Source organism: Nanorana parkeri, unplaced genomic scaffold (assembly GCF_000935625.1).
Source record: "Nanorana parkeri isolate BGI_ZX_2015 unplaced genomic scaffold, ASM93562v1 scaffold5, whole genome shotgun sequence".
In the NCBI taxonomy this organism is placed as follows: Eukaryota; Metazoa; Chordata; class Amphibia; order Anura; family Dicroglossidae; genus Nanorana; species Nanorana parkeri.
The window spans coordinates 5765868-5782880 of record NW_017306273.1 but is presented as its reverse complement, the minus strand read 5'-3'; the positions used below and the strand labels follow the sequence as shown (position 1 = coordinate 5782880).

The 17013-nt window shown below is 49.8% G+C and overlaps 1 protein-coding gene across 2 annotated transcripts in view; it reads left to right on the top strand.

Annotated features, from left to right (window-relative positions):
- Nucleotides 1-17013, top strand: part of KIF1B (kinesin family member 1B) — a 132936-nt gene that overhangs the window by 20251 nt on the left and 95672 nt on the right. The gene's annotated exons all lie outside the window — the stretch shown is intronic.

Here is a 17013-nt window from a genome sequence, read left to right as displayed (position 1 = left end):
ATGACATTAAAGATGCCCTCGCAATTTATTGTTAGGATGCGGGAACAAAGGCCGTAGCAGGCGTCTGCCTCTGAGCATCTCAGGAGTTCTGTGTTCAGTATTCAGGACGCATCTGCAGCTGAGTTCTCATTCTGTCCGCTTTGAATGCGATTTTTTTTCCCCCCCCCTCCTCCTTTACCCCCCACTGGGCCTTTCAGGAGGAAAGAGGCTTAGAGGAAAAACCATCTGTGTTGCCCGTAGCAACCAATCAGCATTTCTATTTCCTTACTGACCTAAATGAGTGATCTGATGATGTCTGTGGGTTCCATGGAAAGCGGACATTGGTTGGGAGTCTCAGAATGATTTTGGGACAGACAAAATCTGTTTTGTAGTTTTGTATTTTTTCGGAGATTTCTATTTTAGATGGTTGGGTGCTCTCCTCTTCACTCCAATGCTCGGGGTTGTGGGCGGGCCCTGATTAGCCTGTGCCGTGATCACATCAGAATGCAACTGATAGGATGGAAGCCTTAGGCTAAGTTCACACCTAGGCGATTCAGGGCCGGTGCACACCCAGGCGACACCTCACCACGCGGCAATCATGCACGATTCCGCGCGGATTGCAGCGCGGTCAGAAGTCGCCTAGGTGAGCACCGATCTTCCCGTGGGTGCCATTATTTTCTAATGGCACCCCAATCACGCCGGGACACAGGATCGTGCGGTTTCACGCGGCGATTCCGCCCGTGCTTCCTAAAATAGCCGCGCGTCTCAAAAAAAAAAAAGGTACATGTACCTTTTTTTTTCTGCGATTGCCGCGTGGATGTCACCCCATTGAAATCAATGGGGCCGCGTGGCAATCATAGCCTGCATTGTGCAGGACCGTGCGATCCCGGAGGTCTGCATCGGGCCTAACATGCCGAGCTGGTTTTGCGCATTTTCGATCGTGCGACTGTTTATTGAAAACCACACGGTTATCAATGCATAGAGATGTCTATGGGACCCAAACCGCGCGAAAATCGCTCCTGCATCTTTTCGCGCGATGAACTGCAAAGGTGTGAACAGGCTCCATTGACTTCAATGTGAATCTGTGTTTTGCGTGATATCGCGCACGATAAATCGCCTAGGTGTGCACCTAGCCTAAAGAGAAGCAACTTGCTGCGTGCTGGGCCGTTCCTGGGAGGGACAGGTGCTGCGTGTGAGTGTACGCACCATCCTGTTCTTCCCTATGGGAGGACGCCGGAAGCTGCACATCCGTGCATGTTCGTGTGTCCATGGTCGGACGCACACAGGATCCATCCTGTCTGTGTCCGAGTACCGACAACCACACGGATGTGCAGCTCAGGTGAGCGTACGGCCGCGTCCTCCCTTAGGGAAGAACAGGATGGTGCGTACACTCACACGCAGCACCTGTCCCTCCCAGGAACGGCCCCGCACGGATCTGTACGGCCCGACTCTACGCTGTGTGAATGAGGCCCGTCGGGTTTACATTTGCTTAGTTATAATATGAAGCAGGTTGAGGAGTACGTTTCAGAAGTCAGGAAACACATTAAAGTGATCCTGTGCAATGCAAAGCAAGATTCGCCCCACACCCCGTCCCTGCAGCACATGCTTCTCCCTCACTCCCCCGCTGCTCTATTCAGCTGCCAGGACCAAAGAGACAAAGCCCGGTCTAAATTGAGGATTGTCTCCCTGCCCCCATGTGTCAGCACTGGGTCATGCACCAGACATGTCACATGGAAGGAAGGGGAGCGAGATGCATGCTTCCTTATACCTGGATGTATAGAGAATCAGGGAAAGTTAATATGTGTTGCTGGGAGATGAGGGCGTTAAAGGGTAATTCCACTTTCTCAGGTGAATTTGGGAAATTGGAATAACACCCTCCAATCTGACCCTCCCCCCTAATACCTTTTGGGGGTGAAAACTCTTCCCCCTCTGTCTGAGCGGGTGTGCTATCTTTACTACCCTGTACTCCTCTGTACTGCTGTGTAGTGTAGCCTTGCGCTTTGAATTTTGTATTTTGCTCGCAAATGGCGAGCACGCATTGCTCAGCTCAGTCACCCGACCGTGCTGACCAATGAGAAGTGCTTATGACCACGCTGACCAATGAGAATCGATTCTGGCCGCGCTGACCAATGAGAAGGGCTTCTGACCGCGCTGACCAATGAGAAGGGCTTCTGACCGCGCTGACCAATGAGAAGGGCTTCTGACCGCGCTGACCAATGAGAAGTGCTACTGACCGCGCTGACCAATGAGAAGCAATTCTGACCATGCTGACCAATGTGATGCGCAAGCAGCTTTCACCCAAAGGTAAGTATAGCAGGGTGTCAGATTGGAGTGGTGATTCCATTTCCCCAAATTCACCTGGGAAAGTGGAATGACCCTTTTAAGTGGACCTGTCGCCTTCCCCTGCATAGGAGAGCATAGGTTCACTTTACTAAAGTTCACTTTAATTCTCTTTGTGTCAATGAAGAAAGTGTGTTCCCTCTTCCCTAAAGAGACTGCCTGCTCTTGGATTGGGCTCACTGGCTTCTTCACTAACTGCGGTCTGATTGAAAGGAAGACATGCTTTCCAGTCTCTAATGATGTTAAATAACCACAATGCCTATGGCAGCCAAATACCATGCAGTCTAGGACTTAGATTACTGGGGAGGAGTATTTTATTTCATTCAGTGTTGGAGGACACGTGCCCTGTTGATTTCTATGAAGTGTGACCTTTAAATCGCAGTTCCACGCTAAGCACACACAATGGCGGCCTCAGTGACATCACCGGGTCCTGCTGAGTTATTGGGCAGAACATACCGGATGCAGACAAAATGGCTGCCGTGTCGCTCTCATGAGATTTTAGCGCCAGTGCATCACTGTCTTGGTAATGAGAGCGGCTGCTCTGCACTGCGCACCGCCCCGGCTCCTACTTTTCCCCCATGTGGCCGCGGTTCTTGGATGTAATGGGTTCGGTGGGAAGAGAGGACAGCGCACGTTCGTACCAGTAGCTGACAGGAGATGAATTTCACAGACGGGCCGCCATGGCTGAAAACAAAATATTTACAGAGCGTCCATGTGAAGGAGTACAATGGCGTATCATCCGGCATGTGATTCTCAGTGTTTTTCAGGCTATTTCCAGCTCATAGCACAGTAAGGAAGGAATGTGGGAGAGAGCCCAGCTCAGGGAAGGGTAGGGGCGGCCGCGCAACCCATCGGCAGATGTTCCCAAATCTTTTAACACGATGGTTGCTGAATGTTTTACCTAAACATACACCAGGGGTGGGAAACCTCGGCCCCCCAGCTGTGTTTTTACTACAAATCCCAACATGCCTCTGGGAGTCATGCCTGTAACGGTCAGTCTTGCAGTGCCTCATGGGAGTTGTAGTTCAACAACAGCTGGAGGGATGGTGTTGCCCATTCCTGACATACACTTTACCGCTTCCATGGTAGTTTGTTGTATTCCTTTTTATCTCATGTGTTCCCAATGGGCAGCTGGTCCCTGTATGAGAGGGAAGCCACCTGGACAGGAAGTGCTGACATGTCTCCGCTGTGTGACCCCGACCTCGGTCCTGCTGAGCCTGTATTGTATGTAGCCGAGGTCCTCCTGTACCCCGAGCTCTGTCAGTCCTCTCCTTGTTCCTGTGCCACTTCCAGGGGATGTTGTTACATGTAGATCCTGATCATAATACACGTGTTTCCCATCTGCAGGTGCTTCTTATTTATAGCCAGCTGACTGTTTGTTTTATTACAGCGATGTGTGCTTTTCTGGTTTGATTTCTAGGATTAAAAGGGAAATACACACATTTTAACAAATGTATTTTCCAGTATATTTGGCATGATGCTTCACTGTACGCAGGGTGGCTTCATCCAGTTATAAAGATTGATATATTACATTTAGGGATGCACCGATATCGTTTTTTCGGCATCGAGTACCGATATGTATATTTTGGTACTTGCCGATACCGAGTACCGATACTTCCGGTAGCATAGATGGTGCTGCGTGTGAGTGTACGCACCATCCTGTTCTTCCCTATGGGAGGACGCCGGAAGCTGCACATCCGTGCATGTTCGTGTGTCCATGGTCGGACGCACACAGGATCCATCCTGTCTGTGTCCGAGTACCGACAACCACACGGATGTGCAGCTCAGGTGAGCGTACGGCCGCGTCCTCCCTTAGGGAAGAACAGGATGGTGCGTACACTCACACGCAGCACCTGTCCCTCCCAGGAACGGCCCCGCACGGATCTGTACGGCCCGACTCTACGCTGTGTGAATGAGGCCCGTCGGGTTTACATTTGCTTAGTTATAATATGAAGCAGGTTGAGGAGTACGTTTCAGAAGTCAGGAAACACATTAAAGTGATCCTGTGCAATGCAAAGCAAGATTCGCCCCACACCCCGTCCCTGCAGCACATGCTTCTCCCTCACTCGCCCGCTGCTCTATTCAGCTGCCAGCACCAAAGAGACAAAGCCCGGTCTAAATTGAGGATTGTCTCCCTGCCCCCATGTGTCAGCACTGGGTCATGCACCAGACATGTCACATGGAAGGAAGGGGAGCGAGATGCATGCTTCCTTATACCTGGATGTATAGAGAATCAGGGAAAGTTAATATGTGTTGCTGGGAGATGAGGGCGTTAAAGGGTAATTCCACTTTCTCAGGTGAATTTGGGAAATTGGAATAACACCCTCCAATCTGACCCTCCCCCCTAATACCTTTTGGGGGTGAAAACTCTTCCCCCTCTGTCTGAGCGGGTGTGCTATCTTTACTACCCTGTACTCCTCTGTACTGCTGTGTAGTGTAGCCTTGCGCTTTGAATTTTGTATTTTGCTCGCAAATGGCGAGCACGCATTGCTCAGCTCAGTCACCCGACCGTGCTGACCAATGAGAAGTGCTTATGACCACGCTGACCAATGAGAATCGATTCTGGCCGCGCTGACCAATGAGAAGGGCTTCTGACCGCGCTGACCAATGAGAAGGGCTTCTGACCGCGCTGACCAATGAGAAGGGCTTCTGACCGCGCTGACCAATGAGAAGTGCTACTGACCGCGCTGACCAATGAGAAGCAATTCTGACCATGCTGACCAATGTGATGCGCAAGCAGCTTTCACCCAAAGGTAAGTATAGCAGGGTGTCAGATTGGAGTGGTGATTCCATTTCCCCAAATTCACCTGGGAAAGTGGAATGACCCTTTTAAGTGGACCTGTCGCCTTCCCCTGCATAGGAGAGCATAGGTTCACTTTACTAAAGTTCACTTTAATTCTCTTTGTGTCAATGAAGAAAGTGTGTTCCCTCTTCCCTAAAGAGACTGCCTGCTCTTGGATTGGGCTCACTGGCTTCTTCACTAACTGCGGTCTGATTGAAAGGAAGACATGCTTTCCAGTCTCTAATGATGTTAAATAACCACAATGCCTATGGCAGCCAAATACCATGCAGTCTAGGACTTAGATTACTGGGGAGGAGTATTTTATTTCATTCAGTGTGGGAGGACACGTGCCCTGTTGATTTCTATGAAGTGTGACCTTTAAATCGCAGGTCCACGCTAAGCACACACAATGGCGGCCTCAGTGACATCACCGGGTCCTGCTGAGTTATTGGGCAGAACATACCGGATGCAGACAAAATGGCTGCCGTGTCGCTCTCATGAGATTTTAGCGCCAGTGCATCACTGTCTTGGTAATGAGAGCGGCTGCTCTGCACTGCGCACCGCCCCGGCTCCTACTTTTCCCCCATGTGGCCGCGGTTCTTGGATGTAATGGGTTCGGTGGGAAGAGAGGACAGCGCACGTTCGTACCAGTAGCTGACAGGAGATGAATTTCACAGACGGGCCGCCATGGCTGAAAACAAAATATTTACAGAGCGTCCATGTGAAGGAGTACAATGGCGTATCATCCGGCATGTGATTCTCAGTGTTTTTCAGGCTATTTCCAGCTCATAGCACAGTAAGGAAGGAATGTGGGAGAGAGCCCAGCTCAGGGAAGGGTAGGGGCGGCCGCGCAACCCATCGGCAGATGTTCCCAAATCTTTTAACACGATGGTTGCTGAATGTTTTACCTAAACATACACCAGGGGTGGGAAACCTCGGCCCCCCAGCTGTGTTTTTACTACAAATCCCAACATGCCTCTGGGAGTCATGCCTGTAACGGTCAGTCTTGCAGTGCCTCATGGGAGTTGTAGTTCAACAACAGCTGGAGGGATGGTGTTGCCCATTCCTGACATACACTTTACCGCTTCCATGGTAGTTTGTTGTATTCCTTTTTATCTCATGTGTTCCCAATGGGCAGCTGGTCCCTGTATGAGAGGGAAGCCACCTGGACAGGAAGTGCTGACATGTCTCCGCTGTGTGACCCCGACCTCGGTCCTGCTGAGCCTGTATTGTATGTAGCCGAGGTCCTCCTGTACCCCGAGCTCTGTCAGTCCTCTCCTTGTTCCTGTGCCACTTCCAGGGGATGTTGTTACATGTAGATCCTGATCATAATACACGTGTTTCCCATCTGCAGGTGCTTCTTATTTATAGCCAGCTGACTGTTTGTTTTATTACAGCGATGTGTGCTTTTCTGGTTTGATTTCTAGGATTAAAAGGGAAATACACACATTTTAACAAATGTATTTTCCAGTATATTTGGCATGATGCTTCACTGTACGCAGGGTGGCTTCATCCAGTTATAAAGATTGATATATTACATTTAGGGATGCACCGATATCGTTTTTTCGGCATCGAGTACCGATATGTATATTTTGGTACTTGCCGATACCGAGTACCGATACTTCCGGTAGCATAGAGCCGGCTTCCCGGGCAATCAGGAAGCCAGGCGGCGTGTCATTACCCACCGCCCAGCTTCTTGATTGCCCGGGAAGTCGACACCATTCTGTTTGTCCGGCTCGATGCTGATTGGCCCGGGACGCCGGCTTCCCAGCCAATCGGCATCGAGGCCGGCCAAACAGATCTGTCAAATATGGTGACACGACCCCCCACCCTGCAGGCACCTCATTCCCCTCACATAGATTCTTAGCAGCATTCATTACCTTACCACAGATGTCCCTCGGACCAGCTGGGCAGACACCGCTCTCCGGGATCTGCCCACGTCTCCTGTGTGTACAGCGCCCACGTTATCGGCCCTCAGCCTGCTACTACATGCGCAGACTGCCCAGGGCTCTCATTCAGAAATCATGTGCATGTGCAGCAGCAGGCTGAGGGGCGATCACGCAGGCGCTTTAAGCACAGGAGACGTGGGCAGATCCCGTAGAGCGGTGTCTGCCTAGCTGGCCAAGGGACTGTTACAGCCGAGCGACTGCTGCTAATGATCTATATGAGGGGAATGATTTGTCTGGGGGGGGGGGGGTCGTGTCGCCATATTATCAGATTTGTTTGCCCGCCTCGACACTAATCGGCTGGGAAGCCAACTTCCCGGCCAAACAGCATGGAGCCAGCTTCCCGGCTCCATGTTCTCTCGCGGCACTACCGGTCAGAGGAAATCTCCCTCTAACCGTAAGTTCAAGTATCGGGAAAGGTATCGGAGCATTTGGGCGAGTACAAGTACTACCCATACCGATACTAGTATCGGTGCATCCCTAATTACATTGGCCCAGCTTGGCACAAAGTGTACATCATGGATCCGTGGTTGGGCCATGGCGATCCTGTAAAGTGCTGTAGTACCCAGAGCTACTAGAGTGCTTTACAGTAATCTTCTGGGTCCTGTACTGACGCTGCGCCAAGCAACTTCCCTGTGCTACAAAAGAAAACAAGTCGCACACCGTACATCCACCGATAATAACATATTGAATCCATTAGGCAAGACATGTCCACCACATGGAGACTCCCCGCCTGGAGTCCGCCCACTCTAACATGTTTCACCGCTATGGGGCTTAATCATAGTGATACCATCAATTCCCTGTGATGTCACTGCCCTTCCTCCAATTGGAGAACTTCCAGTATTTATTGATATGAAATACTTGGTGTTTGCCGAATGGCCGCTGTGCCGAGCGAGCGACCTCCCTGTGTTTTTTCAGAGCAGAGGTCAGGTTTCAGCGGCTGTACAGGACCTGGAAGATCGCTGTAAAGCACTCTCATGGACGTGGCTGTTTTACAGGGTCCCCGTGGCCCTTCAGGGATAAATTATGTATGCTTATATTGTTCCAAGTTGGACCAATGTAAGTATACAAAGTTGCTGAAAATCTCGGCTTATACTCGAGTATATACGGTAGTTGCAGTTCAGGTTTAAACAAATCTTTTCCATGACCGCGTTGCAAGTTTCTGCCAGTAACAGCATTTCCTGTTGCAGGCTGACAATACGGATCTGCCGCCTCGCAATTAAAGCAGAACTGAAACCACCTATCCCTTACAGCAGGGGTGGCCAAACTCCGGCCCTCCAGCTGTGGTGAAACTACAAATCCCATGAAGCATCTCTCTCAGTGAGTCATGTCTGTGAGAATCTTGCAAAGCCTCATGGGATTCGTTGTTCCACCACAGCTGGAGGGCTGCAGTTTGGCCATCCCTGCCTTACAGCAAAGGGAGGCGCCATCTTGGCCTTTATTTGGATTGCAGTTACCATGGTGCTGCACATGTGATCAGCTACGACACCAGCCGTGTGATGGCTTGAAAGTTTGGTTGAGAGCTGAAATGAGCACAGCGACAGTTGGCATGGCTTCAAAGTAACTGGAGACATTAAATTGCTGGGTATAGTTCCTCTGTAACAGCATGGTTGTCACCCTGACGTGGAAGACCCTTCAGGTTGCCATTGGTAAGGTGGGCTTATCCTAAGCAGACATGACAGCTCCTCTAGGGGATGACTCGGTGGCCCAAAGGTCTCCTAGCAGACGTGATCACAGGTGGTCTCGTCGGGTTTGGATTGTTTCCAGAATGATTTCAGATGTCTGTTTAAAGGTGGCCATACTCGTTGGTCGTAAGGTGTATGGGCACCTTTTAGTCTTGCGATGGTTGTAAAGTAATTAAAAAAAACCGTACGATCTGCCCATCTTGGACAGGCAGATCGCTGAGGGGCGGGCTTCCAATGGCCGCAATGCTGAACCGGCAGTGAGGGCGTGCGCACACCGGCCCGTTCGGCATTTGTCTCCCGAGCATCATCAAACCAGCCGAAAATCGTAAGATATTCGGCTGATTTTTGAACATGTTCCTTAGACAAAGGACGTGCGACCGTACAGTAAAAACGGTTGCACGCCTTCCATACACTTTGCGATTATCGTACGATCGCGGGATTTCCCCGCGATTATTGTGCGATATTCGCACAGTGTATGGGCACCTTAAGTGAAATACGTCATTCGTGACATACGTCATTCGTGACAAGTTATCTGCAGCGGCATGCCCATTCTTGTGAAGGATCACAGCTTCTTCTTGCAGTCTGGGGCAAATGGGATGTGTACCTCCAGCTTCTCGGCATGGAAAATGGAGGTTTCTTTTCTGCAGAAGACACTTGCCATACGGTATCCCTTCCTTTATTTGAGGCAGATCACCCGTGTCCATGACTTTCTAGAGACTTCTGAATATCTGAGTGTGATAAATAGGCAAATACTGGAAATAGGAATTATGTGAGAGCTTGGTGGTTGGCCCATTTTTTTACATCTCACTGGTGCTGATCTCCTGCAGTCTCTTCCTTCAACCTGCCCACTCTTTAGGGTTGGCTTCCCATCATTGCTCTGCACCGGCTTCCAGATAACAGTGGACCAGGCTTGTGCAACATTTGCCGGCTCAACTGCCTGTAGTCTCCACCATGAGGGTGACAATGCAGACACACAATTCAGAGACAGTTGTCACCCCATAACAGGAAGTGCCTGAACAAGGACCATTGTATTGGATCCAGAATACCCCAAGTATTATTTTAATGAAAGTTGCAAATTTTAAAAAGATTGAAATTATATGTTAAAGTTTATTTGAGGTTTTGGTGTTCACTTTAAGGCCTTTATTCGCACCTAAAGTGAATGTGCGTTTTGGGATCCCTGCCGCAGGAGCCAACGAATCCCTGCCGCAGGAGCCAACGAATCCCTGCCGCAGGAGCCAACGAATCCCTGCCGCAGGAGCCAACGAATCCCTGCCGCAGGAGCCAACGAATCCCTGCAGCACGAGCCAACTAATCCCTGCAGCACGAGCCAACTAATCCCTGCAGCACGAGCCAACGCATCCCTGTCACCTGTTTAAGTAATTGATTCGGTGACAGCAGCTGTATTTGAAAGCGGTACTCCACCGCTTGTAATTGTATCACATATGTTTACATGCGGTTAGGAATAGATCACTGTCCCTGGACGACGCATTGATCGTGCATCCAGGGATAGTGATCTATTCCTAACCGCATGTAATCTTGTCACGAGTATCGCTTTCATATGCGGCCACCGTTACCTGATCGTTGACTGAAATAGGTAACAGCAGCCACTTCTAAATGGCACCTTTTGCATTCATGCCGCAGGAATCCCAAAACGCACATTCACCTGTAGTGTGCATGCAGCCTGAGGCTCCTTCATTATACATCCGGCAGTCACAAACATTTTATGGATAAACCAGCCAACCTGGAACAGGATATCAGCAGGTGCCGTATGTTACGGCTTAGTCGGTGTATAACTTCTGCCTTCCCCGTACCCATAACATTACATTTTACCAGCAGGCCTCAAAGGAGGCATTACATATTTGCCATGCACAGTGCATTGTGGCCGGTCCCGGGCTTCAGGGTCCTCTCCTATTTCCATCACCTAGGAACGGCAATATTTGTGTGGAGAAGAACCTGGCCAGCTGCTGTCACATGAGCCATCTCCAGTATAAGCTGGTATGTTGGCGCTGTGCCCGGGGCTGGGCGCACATGGTATGTGTTTGAAGGGTTTAGCATGAAGATCGGGTTGAAGTTTAGGCCGGGATGGTGATTATATAAAATGTTACCACGGATGAGGAGTCCTGCAGCCAGATCAGGGTTCTGTGAATCGAATGTTTTACTACGTCTTCTATGCGGAAGAAAGTAATACAAATCCTTCAAGAGTACCTAAATGCAGGATGGAGTGGGGCACGCACACTTCATGAGCTTCTTTTTGTGCGTCCTGGTGACCATTGTCAGAAAATGGGAAATCTCACATTTTGCAATGGCCACTTGAACAGCCTCTGATACGTACCCCTTACCACCAGCATCCCCAAATCAGAGCAGATCCCTCTCCAGCATCTTCCAGAAACCGAAATCTCAGATTTGGCTGGACCGAAGATCATCATCTTTTGTTTGATTTGCCATCATGCGCTCTTGTTTCCTCGAGTCACGTGACCGATCTGTTATCATGGCGTGTCACTGACCCGGCCTGGGTGTAGCCTCGGCCTGGGTGTAGCCTCGTCCCTGCGTGCCATTCCCGAAGGAAATACTTGTTATTGCAGCTACAGAGGGACGATTTCCTGGCTCCGCCCATTCATTTGGACTCCAGAGATTTGTGGTCACCTTTCACCCCTCTGCAAAAAGACAAATGGGTATCGCGAAGCAAGAATGTACAAGGGCTGCTGTGTCACACTTCCATAGGGACTGCTGGGATTGGGACATTTGGAGTGTCACACTTCCATAGGAACTGCTGGGATTGAGACATTTGGAGTGTCACACTTCCATAGGGACTGCTGGGATTATGACATTTGGAGTGTCACACTTCCATAGGGACTGCTGGGATTGAGACATTTGGAGTGTCACACTTCCATAGGGACTGCTGGGATTATGACATTTGGAGTGTCACACTTCCATAGGGACTGCTGGGATTGAGACATTTGGAGTGTCACACTTCCATAGGGACTGCTGGGATTATGACATTTGGAGGGTCACACTTCCATAGGGACTGCTGGGATTATGACATTTGGAGGGTCACACTTCCATAGGGACTGCTGGGATTGGGACATTTGGAGTGTCACACTTCCATAGGGACTGCTGGGATTGGGACATTTGGAGTGTCACACTTCCATAGGGACTGCTGGGATTGGGACATTTGGAGTGTCACACTTCCATAGGGGCTGCTTTAATGCACCTCAAAGTTCTGTAACCCAGTGCAACCTAGCTTTACTCTGCTGGCGTAAGATCACTGAAGATAAATTCTCATTGGTTCTTATAGACATCAAGTACAGGTGTCCTTGTATGACAGCGAGGTAGGTCCTCCAGATGGCATCAGAGAAATGATTGGAAGCCTGCAGAGGATCTGAAGTGCACCTCATGGGGGGGGGTCATGTGATCATAAGTGTTTGTGGCTTCTCCGTCCTATTTGTTCCATCTTAGTAGATGCAATCTAGTCCACATGCTGTAAGCCGGGGGGTGGGATCTAGAGAAGAAGTTTCTTCCATATCTTTGTAGCAGGTAAAATGCGTTGCCTCCTATAGCTGTCCTCGGCTGACACAAGACATATTGGTAATGTGATATAGGCCCGGCTCTTCGCAGCGGAGGAGGGATTTGATACCCTTCTGTAGTCCTCGGCAGTGAGAGATCGATCGTACCTCAGACTCTGAGAAGAACAGAGCCCATCGCCATCTTTTATTCTTGTGGTCTGAGCGTGCATCTTGTTATACAGCAAAAATATCTTCCCTCCCTCCTGCATTCCGTATTGATTGCCTTGGCTTGATGGCGCTCTTATATTGACGGCCATCTCCCGTAGGCACTTTATAGAGCAGCACTCAAGGCCGAGTTCTGGATCATTTCTCGTTTATGTTGCATTTCTAAGAATATCATTAGAATTATGTTGAGGTAAAGTACATCTCCTCCGTATGCATTGACAGCTGATACATTTGTACATAGTCACTTGTTCATATCTAGAGCGGCAGCTTCTCCATCGGCCATTATTATTATTATTGTTATTATACAGGATGTATGTAGCGCCAACAGTTTGCGCAGCGCTTTACACTATAGGGAAGACATTACAATCACAATACAATTCAAGACAAGACGATAAGGAGGGCCCTGCCCCTGGGGGCTTACAATCTTAGGCCCCATTCACATTGAGCGATTCGCAAATCGCGTGTTGCGCGATTTGCATTTTGCGTGATATCGCGCAAATGCTTGCAATGAGCAAGCTAGAATGGTGGCAAAATCCGCTCCAAAAAGGGTCCTGCTGTAGCGACGCACGACCCGCGACAGCGACGGACAGAGCCCCATTGAGATGCATTGGAGAGCGATATCGCGCGGTAAATAGCCGCGATATCACGGGAATTACCGCGCGATAAATCGCTCAGTGTGAATGGGGCCTAATAGGGAGGGGGAAGTGATACATGAGGAGGTAGCTGTGTGGGGATGAATTGTTTGCGAATGTGATGGTTGAGCGGTTAGGTTGAGGTGGGATAGGCTTTCCCGAAGAGATGAGTCTTTAGGTAACGCCTTATGGCAGTCAAGGTGGGCGAAAGACGGACAGGTTGGGGTAAAGAATTCCAGAGGATGGTAGAGACTCTAGAGAAGTCCTGGAGGCGAGCATGGAAGGAGTTGACAAGGGAGCTGGAAAGCAGAAGGTCTTGGGATGAGCGGAGCCGACGGTTAGGGTGATACTTTGAGACCGGGTTTGAGACATATCCGGGGCCGGAGTTGTGGATGGCTTTGTAACTGAGTGTGTTGCAGTCCCTATCCATGTGTTCCGATCAGAATGAACATTGAGATTTGGGAATAAATACAAGGAGCACTTTTTAACTGCCTAGGGCAGGGGTAGCCAAACTGCGGCCCTCCAGCTGTGATGAAGCTACAAGTCCCATTAGGCACTGCAAGTCTCTGACAGCCACAGGCGTGGCCTACTGAGGCAGATGTATGATTAGTATTTGTAGCTGGAGGGCCGCAGTTTGGCGACCGCTGGTCTAGGGCATCCAGTTTTAATCACGGCATCAAATTAGATCCGAACGCTAACTGGATGACATTTAGTTAGCCAAATCCATGCGTCTAAAATTCACTGTTCTCATCCTAGTTTGCATTTCAAAGCTGCTAATCTCCTGCACGCCTTTGCATCCATTTCCTGCGTACATGCACTTCGGTGATAACTGCATGGCATTTGTCAGGGTGGGTTTCCTGAAGGTGACAACAGTGGAACGTGTCTGTGCAGTGAGCATTGGCACAGCAGCTTGTAGTCTCTATTGGAAATGCGTATGACAGGGTGACAACGCAGGAGAGCAGTTGGGAGAGAGGGCGAGAGCATTGTCACACCATAACAGGAAGTGCCTACACACGGATTTAAAGCTCGCATTTAGGAGTTTCATTCTATTGTAATGTAACAGTTGAGCATGTTGAGAAACACTTAAAGGTTATGTGTTCCTCGCCACTGGGTTTCTGTGTGCTGCTACCCCAAACTCCTAGTTGGGGGCGTGTGCACTCTACTGGTAAAGAAAAGTCATGTGATCTCTGTCTGCAGAACTACATGTCCCATCAGCCATTGCTCCAAGGTGCATATGTGCCCTGTTATTCGATGCACTGACACACACAGGCAGACTGAAAGGACAGCAGAGAGAAGCCTGTACCCTCCTGTCAATCACTTACCTCGTAGGTGGAGAGTTGTGTCTTCTGTTTGGCAGGTCAGAGTAGGCAGCAGCTTCACATATTGCCATGACCCTCTTCACAGGAGCGCACACCAAAGGGTGGCTCTGCAGGGTACCCTGAGGCCAGGTTCACACCATTTCCTGGACCAGATCTGGAACGTGGTGCGTTGTGTTTTGTCGTGTTTTTACCACAATTTTGCCGCGTTCCGCAGCGTTTTGTTTAGCTTGAAATGGGCTTTCAAGTGCGTTCCAGTGCTTTTGCATGCATTCCAGTGAATTCCAGACCAGAGAAAATGAGACCAGCAGTATTTTTTTTTTTGACTGGTCTGGAAGGGCTGCGTTGGTGTGAACAGAACCCATAAATACCATAGGAATACATCGGGATGCTTTTTTGGTCCGGGAACAAACTATTCTGGTCCGTACACGATCCGCACATGGTGCGACCAAGCCCCGAGGCTAGATTCAGATGCGAGCGATACGAGGGACGCGCGTCCCAGCACCGTGCGATCGTGTGCTAATGCACGCAGCGATTGCCGCGCGGCCCCAACGATTTCAATGGGTTTACATCCACGCGGCAATCGCTAACAAAAGGTACAAGTATGCCTTTTTTTGTGACGCACGACACGCGGCTTTTTTAACCTCCGTCGCGTTCAATTGCATGGACGGAAGAATCGCGGCTGGAAACAGCGCGACCCGCCCGATGTGACTGGGGTGCCATTAGAAAATAATGGAACCTCCAGCGTGATCGGCTGAGGTGGGCGGCTCAGTGACCGCCGGCAATCCACGCGGTTTTGTGCACGATTGCCGCGCGGTCACGGATCCCCCAGGTGTGAACCTTGCCTTACAATGGAAGTCCAGACCTAGGGGTCGGGACAGTGAGAAGACGAGGCACCGAAGTAAAGACAAAGTCCTACCGTCTTCATCTAATCTAGAAAAAGTGTCACTTGTAATTGTTTTTCCATCTTTTCCTCCTATTCCTCTGCTGACATGCGTCACGTCTCCATTGCTGGAATATTCCGGATGATAAAACCTGACAATACAAAGTATTCATATTTGAAGTTTATGTATTCTGTGCATAGAGATGTAAAGCTGCTTTGATATTCGCAGTGGATAATGTCAGTCAGATGCCCCCCCCATTTTGTTTTTCTCTATCTCCCTCTTGGATGACCTCTGCTCTGGGGGATACATGTCTGTGCCTGCTCAGCTGAAGTGTTTTTGTATTAAATGTCCGTGTTAATCCGCCGTTCCCGAGCCAAGCACTCTGCAACGCTGAATCCCAGCCACAGCAGCTTCTAGAAAGCACCATTGACCCCGTCTGTTGGCTGGGGACGGGCTCTGTATAAGACGACCTAGACACTGGTGGTGACTGCAATGTTGCAAATGTCAAAGCAGGTTGTCACTAAGTTACCAAGCTTAAAGAATACGTTGTATTAAATTGACAGGTGCTGAAATAGATGTAACTAACAGGTAAATCACATTTATATTGTATAACTAATGCAGTCAATTAAGGTTCACACGCTTTGACACTTAGAAACCGGGGGGCCTTTGCATGCCCGCTCACTACATCACTCTGATTGACAGTACAGATCATGCAGCAGCAGAGCAGGGAAAGCTGTTATAACATCGGGGGGGAGGACTTTATTTCTTGCATAAGGTTTCCTTTAACAGACCCTGTTACCGGGCTCATTAAAGGTAAAGTGATCGGGTTTCTCTAAAGACCACATTGCTTCCCCTCCGATTCTTCCTCTAGCTGCTGCAAATTTCCGGGTGTCAGCGCTTACAGGGAGCGATGGCATCACCCTCTCTGTCATGTGACCGCTAGACCCAAGCACTGCATTATGGAAGGAGGTCTTGCACGCTTGTAGCGGCTCCTCTCCTGAACTCTGATATCACTGCACAATGTGCATTAGAAGCTGCAGCAAGTCAGAGCCCATCATTTCCTGGCTGAAGGACGTCCAGCATCATCTACCCTTTTCCTCCTCAGCCTGACTGTCCCTGGCCCCGCCCCTTTCATGGGATTTCAGTTTTTTCAATCATGGAGGCTCAGCGTCACATGTGGGCCTTACCTAGGGCGGTCTGCGTGCAAATACAGCTTGTCTAGGAATCCCGAGTCCTCTAGACAACCATCTGCCCATGGAGGCATTTTGAGATTTGCATAACTCCACCCCAGGACCCTGCCCACTGCTTGCGTTAGGGCTGAGGGCTCTTGATGGAAGCACTATGTTTTCAGGAAGCTATGTACAGCACCATGCTGACCCTTCTCCCCCAGCCATGATCTGCCTGCATTGCATAGAGAAACACAGCGACCTCATTGAGTCTAAAATCAAGTATGTAATAAAAACAGGTTTTATTGAAACATTTCACTAGCATGTTGATGAGGGAAAAGGGAGGAACCCTTTGCATTGGAGCCAGTAAAGCATTGCAATTGCTATCAGTGGAGCATGGGTGCAATGCTTTAGTTCCAACAGATTCTTCCTCCCATCCAGGGGTGTAACAATAGTCATAGCAGCTCATGCAGCTGCGACTGCTATGGGGCCCGGGGATGGAAGGGGGCCCCATTAAGGATTGCCGAAAGTTGCCGTTGACACTGACCCTAGCCA